Genomic DNA, 12009 nt, shown 5'->3' with positions numbered 1-12009 from the left:
ATAGCTCCTCAGCTTTCTCTTGGGACCAGCTTCTTTCCATCGCATACCATTCCTGGTGGGTTCTCAGGAAGGGGCCAAGAAGCCTCCAGGAAATCTGAAACTCAAATGAAGAAAATGGTTCCTCTGTCTAGTCTCAAAACCATTCTGGTTCCCATTCTCTCTCAGACGTGGCTGGTCCTATTGTCTTCCTATTATTAGAGGACACTCATAGCCCTCTAATAAATTGCATTTTTCCATTCTTGCACCCAAGTGAGTCTGTCTTGCTTGCACTTAAAGAACCTTTCAAGATGTAACAATGCAAGTCATCACCATCTTGTTTTCTACTCCTTTCCCTGCCCTCACTGCTGCGTTCCCAGAAGTCTTACCTCAGCCCAGGTGATCTGCCTGTTGGCTGTCTTTTCTGCTTCTCCACTCCTCTCGTCACCACTGCTTCTGCTACTTACCTGGCTGTGATTTGATTGAAGGATTTGTTAGAAAAGCAGAGCCCCTGATCCCTTAAAATTAAGGGCAATCCCTACTTCTTCTTGGCAGGGATGCTGCCTGATTTGACAGGAGTGAGTGGTGAGGGAAGCGTGTGGTGTTGGGGTTGGAAATAGGGAAAAAGTGAAGAGAGGTGATGGTGGGAAAGTCACAAAAATAGATGAAGTGGTCACGAGAGAGGACTTCAACTACCTCTATTTCAACCTCAGACTTTCTCATTAAGTTCTTTCCATCTTATCTCAACTCCGAGGCAAAAGATCCTGCAGGCAGAGTTACCGCCTGATGGGAACCCAAACTACCCCCTCAAGCAATAAGGATGGCCCTGAGCCAGCAAGACGCGACAATGATGGATTTGACCTTCACTGCCCACCTGCATGTCCCTACCGAAATTTGTCCCACATATGCACCTGCAAGTATTTTTGGCACTTTGGAGACAGTCTTTGAGAGCTAGTCTGCTCGCTCTCTTCCCTCTGTTGACCTCATTTAATAAATTCCTTTCTCATTTCACCCCCACTTGTTTCCCTGCCTTTGGATTTTGCCAGCAGTGAGTGGCTGAACCTGGACTGGGTGGGACCTCCATTGCCAGGTGCTCTTGGACCCCTGTGCCCCTGCTATAGTCAGAGTAGTACAACATTTCAACTACCCTCGGAAGCCAAGGTTGAGTCTTATGGCCTTTGCTTGAGGACACCCTGGTCAGCTGCTTTTATTTTACCAGAGGTGGGAAGAGTAAAGACACATGGGTATTGGTGTGGATGGGAATAGAGCATCCCTAGTCTCTGAATACTTCCCAAAAATCTCACTTGTAGAGCAGCTGTTCTCATTGAAACAATGGAATAAACATTGGCCATAGAGACCCAAGTTAAGTCAAATAGGGGCTGGGGCTGCACTATATGTTGGAGTCACTGACTCTAGTCTTCCCTGAATTTTGCTAAATCCTGTGGGCTGAGCTCAGTAATCCGATGTAGGCAGTGGAAAGATAAGAGAAACTGGAGTGTGGGCCAGGTGCCAACCATGTCCGGCATCCTGGGTAGGGAGAATAGGAATATGAGGAGAGTCAGGGAGTTAAGGGCACAGGGCTGGATGCTCTGAGAGTCAGATGTTGTTTCCGCCTGCAAAATACATTCCCACTGCTTCTGCTATTTCCTTGGGGCACTACCCCTCCACCAACAGCCCACAAGGTGTAGGAGTAGGTACTGCTGGCCCCACCCCAACTCAGCAGCCAGGCTGAGCATGTGACCCTGGCCTGGCCAATAAGAGCAGATGCTCACCAGTGGTACCAGCTCACACACCAATCAAAGTCCTAGAAAGGCTCATTTCCAGGACTCGTTAGAATGATTAAGAACCATGACTCTTTCAGCTGGCGTAGCGTGGAGGCTCTGTGTGCTCACGGTGCGGAGAACCAAGGTGTACAAGGAGCCAATGCTGGGGAAGCTGCCCGAGTTGTGCAAGAGAAAGGGCCTGAAAACTGAGGTCATCATTTGGACCCCAGAAGTTGTCTCTTCCTCTGAAATGTATGTTTATGCCATCCTAGCCTGAATGGCCTCTCTTCTCCAAAACCTTCCCAGCACAACAGCCAGAAGTATTCAGGTGCTTTTTCCTCCCTCTCCAGAAAGCCAGTGGCACTTACCGCCTGAAGATCCCAACTTAAATCATATAATGAATTGTTGGGCACCTGAAACTTCTCAGCCAGATGCCACTGGAAGACAAAAACTGAGCAAAATGCACACACTGTCCTTAGCCCATAGCCTGGCCAAAGGGAGAACACCAATACAGCTGACTGATGAAGAACCTGAAGCACAGAGAGGTAATGTAATTTTCCCAAGAACACACAGCTAGTGAATACTGGAGTTTGTATTCAAGCTTTGATACTGTGATTCAACAGCCAGGTAAATTTAACAACCATTCATATTGTCTGTCTGGTGTATAAAAGATGTTGTTATAGGCATTTTCTTCTGTAGTTTTCCTCTTGGAGAGAGTTGTTAGTTGGGAAAGCTTTGGTGAATGGCGCCCAGAGACCCAGGTCAAGGTGGGAGCTGATAAGGGCTTATGTTTACATAAATTTGTCTTTCACTGGCCTGAGGCTGGGAGGTGGTTCCTAGAGACCGTTCTTCTGCTGGTTCACACATCACCTTCTGAAGGTATTTGGGTTTGCCCTTGCCAGCTTCAGCTGACAGTCAAGTGGGACAAAGTACATTTGTGGCATGCACTCCAGACCTTTTCCACCCCCAACAAGGTTCCCTTAGGAACTGGGAAAAGCCACAGCTACGGGTGGTGTTCCTTAACATTACACCACTCCTCCACCATTGTCAATCAACTCACTCCACCTTTACCTTCGTCCTGCCTTGCTTGCAGTATGTTGTCTTCAGACTTAGTCCAGCAGAGACTCTAGATGTTGGCAGGGTGGTGAAATCTCTGGAAATCCCAAGCTGGCAGAAGCCCTGAGATGAGCTCTCCTAAGACTTCACTATTTAAGCCAGGGGAAAGTCAGCCTGTCCTAAATTATGCCTGCTTCAAAGCTGGTCCATTTCTCTAGTGCCTTGACCTCAATTAAAAAAAAAAAAATTAATGTCCTTTGAAGAATGCCACTAAATCATCTCTCAGCCTTCTGCAGGCTCAAGCAGTCAATTCCTTGATCTTTTGGAAAAGTATTTCTCTACAATCTCAACAAGTTCTCTTGTCTAGATCTTTGCTACTCAAAGTGTGTTTGGTGACCAGCAACAGCAGCAGCCCCTGCAAGCTCATTAGATATGCAGACTTGGGCACCTGGGAGGCTCAGTTGGTCAGGTGTCCAGTTCTTGATTTTGGCCTAGGTCACAATCTCAGGATCATGGGATCGAGGGATCGAGCCTCACATCAGTCTCCACACTCAGCATGGAGTCTGCTTTAGATTCTCTCTTTCCCTTTCCTGCTGTTCCATTCCCCCCACCCCCGTTTGCACTATCCCTCTCTCTTTCTCCAAGAATAAATAAATAAATAAATAAATAAATAAATAAATAAATAAATGCAGGCTCTCTACTCTCAGCCCAGATCTGCACTTTGCAGGATTCTCAAAGGATGTACATTTAAGTTTGAGAAACACAGATCTATACCAGTGGTTCTCAAACTTTAGTGGGCACTAGAAGTCCCAAGAGGACTTGTTAAAATCCACATTTCCAGGCATATTCGTAGGTGTCACCTGCCTTTGTTAGTGGAGCGAGTCATTCTAGGCTGAGATTGCACGGCTGAATTCTCTTGGAAAGCAGCCAACCCCCTATGCCTACCATCAATGCCTACCCCCTATGCCTACCAACCCCACCATCAATGGCAAACATGGCTAACCACCTTTATTTCCCTTTGCTCACATGGCTCTAGGGATTCTGCTCGGACCCACCAACCCATTGCTCCTGCCCTGCCAGACCTTCCCACTAGACCTCAGAAGCATCACGCTGGTAAAGAACACATCATCCCCAAATGTTCCCTCTATATCTGGCCTTACTGAGCCCTCCCTGGCTCTGCCCCCAGGTTGCATATTCTCTGAATGCTTTCATATTATTACTCTTCCTTCTTATATAACTCCTATGCTTCAGGGCTCAGATGCAGGGATGGCCTCCTGCTCCCTCTCAGGCATCGTCCTGACATCCCTTTCCATTCTCAGAGGCTCTTGGCTACCAAGATACTCTTACTGAAATGCAAACAGATGGTTCTATCGTCCTAAGGACAAAAGTCTGGCTCCTTACCTTGAGTATAGTATTAAGATGTGCAACCCAGGCCCATCTCTGCCCTCCCTGCCCCCTTCCTACACATTGTCATTCTTTACTCCAACCATTGGGAGCTGTTTCTACCCAGAAACTCACACCGCACCACCCTTTGTCTCCCTAATCCTTTCTTGCTTTTCATGACTCAACCCAAATCTTGTCTCCTCTAGAACATCCTCCTCTGAGTTGTTCTCAGTGTGTGCTCCCAGAGAACTGTCTGTCTCCCTTCTATACTGCTAATAGCATTGGGTTACAATTGCCTTTTACTTGTTTGTTCTCTGTCCAAACATAAGGTAGGGCTTATGACTCATTCTCTGTACCACTTAAGATTTTGAGCTGAAAATTACAGAAATTAAACAAAATAATGGTTTTAACAAATTAGGATGTTTGTTTTTCTCATATAACAAGAAGTCTATAGGTCCATTTTAGTGATTTGATCATGCTGCTGGTGATGGATTCTTTCGAGATTATTGTTCCAAAATCTTTAATATATGGTCTTTGTCCCTCATGTTCAATTTATGGTCCCAAGGTGTTTGTTCCTCTCCAACACCCAGTCTGCTTTCCAGAGGTGAGGAAGGGTACAGGTTGACAGGCAAAGATGCCTGCTCATTGAGCCAGATCCCTCTTAGCTGCAAAGGGGCTGGGGCTCAAGGTTTGTGTCTAGACACATTGTTGCCCTGAACAAACTGGGCATTTTCTTAATAAAGAAAGGAAGTAATGGATATTGAGATGCAACTGTTGGTGTCTGCCATGTCCCAGAATCTTTAGAGCTTAACAGAAGCCTGAGTCAAGAGTACAGCTCAATAAATAAATTTTGGTTGCATGAATAAATAAGTTATAATAATACCTATAACCAGATCTGTAGGGTCATAAAGGGAAGACATGGTAATCACATAGGTGACACTGGTAGGGATAGGCACTGAAATGATCCCTGCTTTGACAAGGGTAGAGAACCTCTCACATATTCTCTCTGGGATCTTCCTCAGATCTTCATGCTTCCAGGATCCCTCCATTCCTAGGCCCTTGTCCACATGGTGCCCACATGGTGTGCCTTCATGGAGTGGTCCTGGGGCTCTGTGGGATCTCAGGCCATTGTGATCTTCCTGAAGTACTCCAGGCTCTAAGGTACTCCTCCTCTGGGCTGAAACAATTTTGATTCTGGGAAATTTAAAACTGCAAAAAAGACAAGAACAAGGATTCCTGCCAACCAGTCAACATCTCAACCTAGAGCCTTTCAAAGTGTTTTTATATAGACATTTTTCAAAACAAATTTGGAATATGTGTATGTGCTGTTTCATAATTCCTCTGCTGACTTAATCATAAGCCTTTCTGTGCCAATTAGCAAATGTTTACCATAATTTTAGGTGTTCCTGCCTTGGATTCCATTGTAATGTCTTGTTTGTACTTGATCTTCACTTTCCACCCATAGCTCCACAAATCAGACCACAGGGCTTAAATCTAATGTGTCAGCTTGGGTCTACAAGAAGCAGATGCCAGGATGGATTAAGAAAGGCAAGAAATTTCCTGGGGGAAATGCATGTAAAGTAGCAAAGGGAAAGGGCACAGTAGGAGGCAGGGAGAGACTTCTGAGCAGATACAGGCCTGACTCCAGAGAAAGGCGGGCTGGGGGGAGGAGGGGACTTGGTCCCAGCCAGGTCCCTGGGAGCCTCAGAACAAGGGTTGCCCTGCTTCTCGTACCCCTACAGTGTTTAATCGTTTGCTGGCAGCAGCACAGCCCTGGTGTGAATGCTGAGTGGATCTGAAGTTGTAGCAGCTGGAGATTCTCATCCAATGACGTTTCTCTCAGTAGGTTCTCTTAGAAACTCCACGGATGCCATATGCATGCTCTTAGAGATTCAGTCATTTCCAGCAGAGTATGAAGATGCAGCATTACCTAATTAGTCTAAAATAATGGGCTAGCTATCCTGTGCCCAGAAACTAAGCTCCTCTGGAAAGGCAAATGTGGAGGAAGACGCCTCCACATGCTGGTCCTTCCTGGCAGCAGTCTGGAATCATAGCCATTCCATGGCGTTGACTGTGAATGAGCTGTTTGCCTAGCTAATGACAAGAAGAAGGACGTCCAAGTCAGGGTGAGCACTAATTAGGAGACAAGCAAGCCCAGGTCTATTTTATGAGGAATCATGTGCTTGCTCAGAACAATAACTCTCTCAGACTACTGCAAGAATGCATTCTGGGTCCCTCATGATACCCATCAAACTGACAGTCCGTATTGACCTCTGAAGATTGACTGTGACTACTTGAGGCATGCATTTTCTGGGCAGCTACTCAGCCCTGCTTGGGGCAGAAGTTATATTTTAACTGTTTAAGCACACTTCAGGTATCTCCCTAATCCAAGGGTGAAAACTCAGATTGGTACAAGGGGCTGAAAATTGCACCAGGTCTGGGAATTTTGGTGTGCTGGCTCTGTTGGAGGAGCACACTCAGGAGAGGGGGTGAGGTAGAGCAGAAGAAGCTGATCCAGGATGTGAGTTCGGCTGGAGTTGAGCTGCAGCCTGGTACCATGCGGAGCTCTGGCATGAATCCTGCTACAAGTTCGTCCCACTTGAGGCAAGAAGGCCAGCCTTTTGCATACCTAGGTCAGTCAGTCCTTGGCAAGGAGGTGCCTTTTGTGGAAGGTGGCACACTGCCTCCTAGGAGGCCGCTTCCCCGTGGCTGAGAAAGAGAAGGGGACAGCTGTCAAATACAGTACCCATGGAAGATGGAGGTTGCAGACTCTGGACTAGGTCATAGCCAACACCTACAAAATATCCGTGCCCTGTGGTCTTAAGTGAAAAAGGGACCATGGCAAATGAAGAGTACAGGCCTGTCTGAAAGGACCATAGGGTCTCCGCCTCAGACAGTCAGGGCTGGCTCAGCCTTGCCAGTTCATCTGATATTTTGAGAGAAGCTGAAAGTCTGGATTTTAGGTGAAATTGCTGATTTTTAAATGTCAAGCAAACACTGGGAAGGCCAAACAAAACCCTGATGTGGGTCTCCATGGACCATCTCTGTGGATTCCTTCCTGCTTAGCACAGCAGAGTCACTCTCCCTAACGTGCCTGCTGCATATCAGGGCTGGGAGCAGATTGGGGACCTTGTAAAACACAGTATTGTGAATCCATGAGAATTTGGTTTTGCTACCAGTGGCAGAAAATCAAAAGCAACAGTAGCTTAAGGAAGACATATATATTTTTTATGCACGCACACACACGTGTGTGTGTGTGTGTATGTGTGTGTATTTTTTTTAAGAATGTAAACCATCTCTGCAGAAAAGTTCCTTTCTAACATAAAACAGAGTTTAGAGATAAGTTTCTCAGTGCTGTCAGGGCAGCTCCATAAATCCAGGGACTCAGTCTGCTTCTAGTTTGTACTCTGCCGTTTTTAAAGCGTGGCCTCTCTCTAGTGACCTAAAACCATGCTGTCCAACATGGCAGCTGTAGATAGCTACCAGAGGGGTTCTGTAGAACCATGGCTAGTCCAGGTGAGTTTTCAAAGCGGAAGGGTTCAGAGTAAGTCTCTCCCGAATGTGAACTTTGGCATGTGGACCATTTGGGGCTGAAAGCACATGAGTCCCTATAGTCTCAAGAGACATTTTTGTCCCTCCTTTAATTGCCTAGAAGAACCTCAATTGGGAACTTTCCCAGAATTAGAGTTGTTATAAGAGGTAGTTTTTATTTAAATGACTCATCTGTATGGTGGGGTTAATGGCTCATTACCAAACATCTTCCTTACTGCCCCGTGAATTATCTTCCTCCCCTTTGAAGCCCCAGGCCCCCGTCCCATTCCTTAGCTCAGGATGGCACATAAACCTCATTTCCTCTTCCTTTGAGTCTCTCCTGTATTTGAGGTTCCTGGATATGTGAAATTACATTTAATTTTCTCCTGTTAATCTGTCTCATGTCAGTTTAATTCTTAGACCAGATAGAAGACATTTTTGAAGAGTAGCGGAAAGTTTTCCTTCCCCTACAAAAGACTTAGTATAATAAAAGAAATATATAAAAGCCTGGCAAATAACTTTAAGATGGAGAAAAAAATTCAACTATGTTTGGAGATCTAATTGTCTGTATTAAGCCTTTCATGAGTTGGGCAGTCTCCCATCTAGTGAGTAAAGAGTTCAGAAGAGTCATACAAAATGGAAGGTTTTTATAGAAAGGAGGGTGGGGGCAAAAAAGTTACTGGCAAAAGACAAGGATTGTTTCAAGCAAGGTCATTTTCCCTTATGGGGAAGAACAAGAGGTCAAATCCTCCAGACGATCTCATCTTCCTTTGTGGGGATAGAGAGGGATTGATGTGACAGATTTCCTCACTGGTGCTGACCAGCAAACTCTTGACTGACCTATTAAAACTACATTTCTGATGAAGGTTGAAACTATGATTAGGATAGGTATTAAAACCTGGTTTGGTGACCTGATCTAAGTGATGCCATTTTGAATCTATGGTTTTTATTTTTAACAAAGGTAAATGTTAGACAATTTGAGCCAGAAATAACACTGCTCCCCACCACCCATCCTTTTCCACAAGCTGACCTTCCTTGTAAACCCTGCCATTTTCCCTGAAGCTGCCTGTCTCTGTCGAAAAACTGCCCTGGTTTGTCCCCTGCTCTTCAGGCTGCTCCCAGACCCTCCATGTTCCTCTCACTTCAAGTACAGAACCCCCCGAAACAGTGCACTCATCTCCTTTGGTCTGGCCCTACTGTGGACCTTCCAAATTCTCACTCAGAGATGCCTTTGGGCATTTTCCCAGATGAAGACTTGTCTCTCCCCTGGAGCTTATTTCTTAAAATCAAGCATATTATTCTTTAATCTTGGGGTGGGTTAAGTAAAGCTGATGAAGGGAAGTGAGACAGCCTCTGACCTATCTATGGAACTTTCCTGTATAAATGGTTTGCTTTCCTTAAAAAAATACACACACATATACATATATAGATGTGTATACACACACACGTGTACACACACACACACTAATTAATGGTCAGTTATCTTATAGTGACTATATATTGGCTTAAAATATACCCTGAATGCAAAGGATACTTTTCATTATTGGCCATTATAAATCCAACCAAAATAATTTCTGTTCTATCAAACTTGTCCCCTATGAAAGAAGAGGGATTGAGCAATGACAGCCCTGTGGGCACTGGGGGGAGGTAAGCTTATCAGGAAGCATCGACTCCTTCATAGGGCAGCTCGGAAGAGGTTGGGCATGAAAGTGTGGATAGCATGGGGAGCAGGCTATGTGCTAGAGCTGGAGTTATAGCTCTGTCTGCTTTGGGGAAGATGGAGGCCTGTGAGGCCAACCCTGAATCAGGAGGACTCAGGGGCCTCATGCCCTCCTCCCTTCCAAGGTGGACATAGCTGAGCCCTGAGTCATTCCCATTTGGGGCCATGGAAGAAGAAGAGGGTCCTGGAGGGCCATTTCTGCTTTTACTTGTGTCCACGTGACTAGTACTTTTATTTTTTGGTGTTAAAGATAAGTTAGGTGAATGTGTGTCTATGGGTGGGCTAGAGAGTATGGAGCCAGGTTGGACACATCCATCTCTCTGCTCAGTTTCTAGAAGATTACTACCACCAGCTTAGAACTTTGATTCCCTATTCCCCTTTGTCTTCTTCCCTTCCCCATCCCATCAACCAGAACAACCAAGGGTAGAGTCAGACTGGAATAAAAACATAGCAAATGTGGGGCGCCTGGGTGGCTCAGTGGGTTGAGTCTCTGCCTTTGGCTCAGGTCATGATCTCACGGTCCTGGGATGGAGCCCTGCATCGGGCCCTCTGCTCAGTGGGGATCCTGCTCCCCCACCACTCTGCTGCTTCTGCTTACTTGTGATCTCTCTCTCTCTGTCAAATAAATAAATAAAATCTTAAAACAAAACAAAACAAAACCAACATAACAAATGCAAGCTCTTTACCGGCCTCTCATCTGTGAGGGGCCAGTCCAAGACATGAGAGTAACATCTTTGTCTCCACTTGATTCCTTGGTAACCATACACATTTCTACACTTTCTCACTTTATCCCCAGCTTCCATCCTTCACTCTGAGTAACAGGGATGGTTCATACCACTTCTCACTGTCTTGGGCCATGAAGTCTATGTTACCTTCCTTTCCATTTTGGACTAAGGCATAAGAAAATTTCCCTTTAATTCCTGAGTTAATCAGTGGCATTAGAATTTTTCAAATGTCACATTTATAGGAAATCCAAGAGAAGCAGCAATGACCGGTAGCTAAACGAGGACATCTAGACATGAGTGAAGGTCCAGGGAGCAGCTCTGGGCCTGGCATGGGATAGACCCACAAGGCATTGAAGATTGAGCAAGACTCAGCCTCACTCTGAGCTGCTAGGGAGAGAAACTGACATCCCAGGAGGCAGTGTAGACTGGAACGGAACAGTCTAGAATCAGACTGTCCAGGATCATATAGTCTCATTTGTATGACCTCAACCAAGTCAGTAAACCCTTTCCTGACCTAATAACATAGTACCCACTCAGAGGGCTGGTTAAGAATTAATGAGCTAATTCACGTGAGTTTTCATTCCCTAGAGCCTGGCTACAGTAAGCGCTAAATAACTTAGTATTATTACTAAAAATCAGGCAGAAGCATTGACCCATATTGACTTGAGCTATTGAAACTTTCTCTACTGGCCTCAAAAGGCTGAAAAACAAGTTGTTTATTATTGTTGTTGTTATTTTAACACTTACAGCATCATTGTTAATTGGCTTTGGTGAGCCAATATCAATCTTTCAAGAAATTGGAGAGGAAATAATCAGCTTTGTATGTGCTTTCTGGCCTAACAAGTCTTCTACCTTTCCCGAGTCCTTTTAGAGAAGTTGTGGCCTCTGTGTCACAGAGGACTTTGGTGTCACTCCAAGATGCTTCCTGGTGGACTTTCTGCTCGAAGAGATTATGACATCACGTGGTATTTATTCTCAGTCTCTCATCCACAGGGCTTGATCAGAGATGACACTGGCTTTGGGTAGCCAGCTCTTTCTTTCCTCCTTGCTTTCCTTTCTTCTGCAGTGATTCTGTAGGGAAGGGGAAAGAATTTTCCTTCTACCCCACTGAGTCCTTGGCTGAGATGACCCTGTAAGAAAAGAAGAATTAACAAGAGAGAGAGAGAAAAAAAAAACCCCACAATGTTTCTTATGTATGCACTTAGGTCAAGGAGCCCCACAAAGATAGGAAACTAAGAAGGAGGCCAGGTGATTGAGGCTTCCAGGCCCAGGCTAAGGAAAGCAGTAAGGATTCTGGACTTTAAAGAGGGAAGGTGAGAAAAGGAAATGTTTGATAGACAAAGGGTGCCTTGCAGTGGAGACACTGGGCTCTCAGGTGATGTGACCAGTTATTTCTGGTAATAGCTCTCTTGCTGACACAGGCTTTTTCAACGGAAACTTCCTTTGGCAAAGGATAATTTCTAATCTGTCTTCAGAGCTTCTCCTATATCTGTAGTTTCTCAAAATAATCAGTTCAAAAGAATCCTTATACCAAAGGGGCATATCTTGGGGTGGCATAATCTGCTTCCCTTGAACTCTCACCTATTAAAGAAGCTCTTACAGGAAAGAACCAGCAGCCCCTTCTTCACGCTGGACATTCTGTTCTATCAGGGTGGACACCGGGTACAGCTCAAAGGCTTCAGAACATGGGGGCAGCAAGCATCTCATGGGTGTGTGAATTGCTCTTTCTGGATCTCTGACCACACTTTCTCTTTAGTATTTGCCCCCAGGATGATTCAGCCCTGAAGCTTTCTCCTTGTCTTCTTTCTCTGACTCCAGATGGTTCAAGGGATTTCTCCTCTGACTTTAGATGAAT

Source organism: Mustela nivalis (assembly GCF_964662115.1).
Source record: "Mustela nivalis genome assembly, chromosome: 8".
NCBI lineage: Eukaryota > Metazoa > Chordata > Mammalia > Carnivora > Mustelidae > Mustela > Mustela nivalis.
The sequence above is the reverse complement of the archived record's forward strand: the minus strand, read 5'-3'. Positions refer to the sequence as shown.